The sequence below is a fragment of the Chelonia mydas genome, chromosome 11 (genome assembly GCF_015237465.2).
Source record: "Chelonia mydas isolate rCheMyd1 chromosome 11, rCheMyd1.pri.v2, whole genome shotgun sequence".
Taxonomy (NCBI): domain Eukaryota; kingdom Metazoa; phylum Chordata; order Testudines; family Cheloniidae; genus Chelonia; species Chelonia mydas.
The window spans coordinates 70606534-70610426 of NC_051251.2; positions in this window are offsets into that span (position 1 = coordinate 70606534).

Sequence of the window (3893 nt, forward strand, 5' to 3'; positions counted from 1 at the left end):
GCAGTTCTGTTCAGTTCCAAGCCATACCGTGCACAATGGGGCCCTAAGACTTAATAGCTGGTCTCTAGTGCTACCCATAACAAACAGCTCCACACACGGATCAGGCTGGAAAATAAAACAATATGTTTAAAAGGGATGTATAGGAAAGACTGTTGAAGTGAGACACCAAGTTATTTTTGTAGTGATTGGTCTGCGCCTTTTTCCACTCTAACTTCCCTCCCATTTGCTCAGCAGGATTGGAAAACAACTTATCGGGCAATAATGGTTTACACAGATTGTGTTTCCTGAGGAAAGCAGATAAATTACTGCAGCTAGGGTGGGTTATTAGCCCTAAATAAGCATTTAGAGCATGGCTAATAGATAGCATAGCTTAAATCCTAGCTGCTAGATCCAAGCACAAAGGGGATACTACAAATAAATCTCCCTCGCAGGCACAGTTACAGCTACAGTTACAGTCATCTTCTCCAGAAGTCAAGGAGGCCTCTGCATGGTCCAGGATCAATATCAGGGATAAAATGGAGATTGAGTAGGGTGGAAGAGGGGGCAGGCCCAACAATCTGGATACAAATAATATTGGAATTACCTGAAAGACATTTGGGCCTACATTTTAAAACAAGATAGAGTTTGAATACTGTGACGAAGTATGGAGAGTATGGAGCATGAGCGTGTACAGATGTGCCCTTAGTGCGGTTTGCAGCTGGCTCAGATTGTGTGCGGGGGGGATGGCTGTGGAAGCTCTTGGGGCAGAGGCCCAGGGTGAGGGGCACCAAACCGCAGGACCTGCTCAAGGTAAACCTGAGAGACAAGCTGCCCTCACCTCCTGAAATACATGCCGGGGAGTACGAAGGATGGAGAGCCCCATGTGCTGATTGAGCGCCACCTGGTCTCCCCGGTCATAGTCCAGGAGGCCTCCGATTCTGGTAACTCCTGCCAGCACCAACCTCTGGTGCACCGAGGAGGACTCCGCCACTTGTACACCGAGGTGGAGATTGTGTAGCAGGGGTTCTGTAAGGAGATCTACCCCTTCATGGCCACCAGGGACCTGGTTGCCAAAACCAGCTCCCAGGTGTGAAGGAGGTCCTGATAAAAGACCAGCAGTGCAGAGAGGTCTGGCGGAAGACCTCTCCGATGGAGGTAGAGCTGCCGGTCATATTGGATCCCTCGGAGGAGGTGGAGGAAGGCATGCGCCAACATGCTCCATGCCGGACTACCTGCACCATAAAGAAGTCTCTGCAGGGCCTGGAGGCAGAAGATATGGACCTGAGTGTGAAGGTAAAACAGGCCCTGTCCTCCTTCCTCCAGGGGAAGACCCAGAACCTATGTAGAGACCCAGTGCAGTCCTGGCCAAAAGAACTCCAGAGTTAACCTCTGGAGGCAGGCCAGGAAACCGGGGCCGGGCTTAAGATGTTGAGCCGGTGCCGGAACATGGACAGGACTAGCTGGTTGAGCACCAGTGCCCTCCCCTACAAGAAAAGGCACCAGAGCAGTCCCAGCTACCTCTGCAACCGCTCAAGCACCCTGCCCTCCAAATCCTGCCAGTTCTCAGGCAGAGAGGGACGGGTGGCGGAAAGATAAATGCCCAGATATAGCAGCAGAGCCCTACTCCCATGGATGGCCTGGGGTGTGGGTGGGAGGCAGCCCACCTGCCAACCATCCCCGACCACCAGGCCAGCGCTCTTGACCCATTTGACCAGGGCAGAAGAGGCCACCGAGTAAACAGCTTGGCAGGCCTCCATCCGCACCAGGTCACATGGGTCCTGGACCACATCATTGGCTTTTGCTGACAGGGCGAGCCGCAACTCTGGCTCTCGGAGAACCAACCCCATCAACCTCCTATGGAGAAGATGGAGGAAGGGCTCAATAGGCAGAGTGTACAGCTGGCATGACAGCAGACAGCCTTGACACACCCCTTGCCCAAAGCTGACAGGTTCGGTCAGAGTCTGGCTGAGCTTTTCCAAACACTCCACAGAGGCGTACAACACCTGGAGAAAACCCACAAACTGGGCCCCAAAGCGGAATGCCCACAGAGTGCCCAGGAGGTACCCGTGGTCTGTCCGGTCCAACGCCTTCTCCTGGTCCAGGGACAGGAGTGTCAATGACAGACTATCCCTACATCCAAGCTCAAGAAGGTCCCAGATCAGATACAGATTATTAAAGATGGTATGGCCCAGGACAGTGTAGGTCTGGACAGGGTGGACCCTGTCTGCCAGCATGGACCCCAGCCGCAGCAAGATGGCCTTCACCACAACCTTATAGTCCGTGCTGAGGAGCAAGATGGGATGCCAATTCTGAAGGTCGCAGAGGTCTCCCTTCTTCGACAGCAATGTGAGCACATCTCACCTGCATGAGAGAGGGAGAACCCCGCTCCCCAAGGACTCGGCCCTGACAATGGCAAGGTCTGGGCCAAGGACGTCCCAGCATATACAAATGAACTCCACAGTCAGGCCATCCATGCCTGGCATGAGACGGAGGGCTTCCAAGAATTTGGCTAGAGTGAGAGGTAGCTCCAGCCAGTCCCTGTCACCCACGCTGACTGTCAGGAGTTCATCCCAGAGCACCCTGCAGTCATCGGCGTTGGTCAGATCCTGGGAAAAGAAGTTGGCGTAGAAGGCCCTGGCCCTCCCACCCATCTCTACCAGATCCATGAGGGAAGGCATCCACTTCCACCAAAAGGCAGGTGACGTGCTTTTGAGCACCCCCTCTTTTTCTCCAGGTCACAGAAGAAGTGGGAGCCACAATCCATCTCCCGAAGAAGACAGATGCAGGATCAAACAAAGGCACCCCCAGCTCAAAGGTCTTCAAGGGCCCAGAGTTCCTCCTGCTTCTCCCGCCATATTCCGCAGAGGGATGGATCCCCGGGGCTGGTGGCCAGATGCCTCTCCAACTTCAAAAACCTCCCACTCCAGCTGCTCTATCGCCACACCCCTTCACTGGCTGGCTCCGCACGTGTAGTCACAGCAGAAAAGCTGGGCGCGAACCTTCCCCACATCCCACCACTACTGTGCCAAAGGAAAGGCGTGCCTCTGCCTTCGCCAGGCCAGCCAGAACTCCTGGAAGGAAGCCACAAAGCCCACATCCTCCAGCAAGCTGTTATTAAATGCCAACAGGCCTGCCCTGGCCTCTCCAAAGTAAGGGAGGCCATTACGGTCACCAAATGGTGATCCAAGAATGGGGCTGGCTGGATGCGGGAGGAGTGGCCCTGTGAAAGATGAGATAAATAAATGCAATCCAACTGGGAGAGGTGCAACCGATCTACCTCCAGCCGGACATAAGTAAAAGTAGATTCATTGTCCAGGTGGTGGTTGCACCAGATGTACACAAGAGAGTGGTGGTCTACAATCTCCCGGAGGATATCTCCGGTGGCCAGGCTTTGCTTGGTCCCCATGTGGTCCCGCTCTTTGAGGGTAATGTTAAAATCCCCACCCAGGACCAGGCACTCACGAGGAGCCAAAGAGCCAAGGAAGGTGGATGCCTACTGAAAAAATGCACCCGCTCCGGGCCCGATGTCAGGGCATGGACATTGACAAAATTCAACGTCAACCCCTCCACATCAGCCTGGAGGTGCATCAGGCGGCCTGGCACAACCTCGGCAACCCCCAGCACTGCAGGCCATAGGTCAGGAGAGAACAGCGTGACCACCCCAGATGAACAAATTGTGAGGTGGCTGAAATACACCCTGTCACTCACTCTAACTGCCATCTAGTCTCGGTGGCTGGATCCATGTGGATTTCCTGCAGGAAAATCACAGAGTACCCCCCCATCCTGAAGGAGAGCACCTGGCACCTGCGGAGACCCACCCTACATCCCTGGGTGTTCAGCATGGCGAAGATGGTCAGTGCCATAGCAAGGGCTGGGGATGATCCTCTCAGGCAGGAATGCTAGCAGCCCTTATT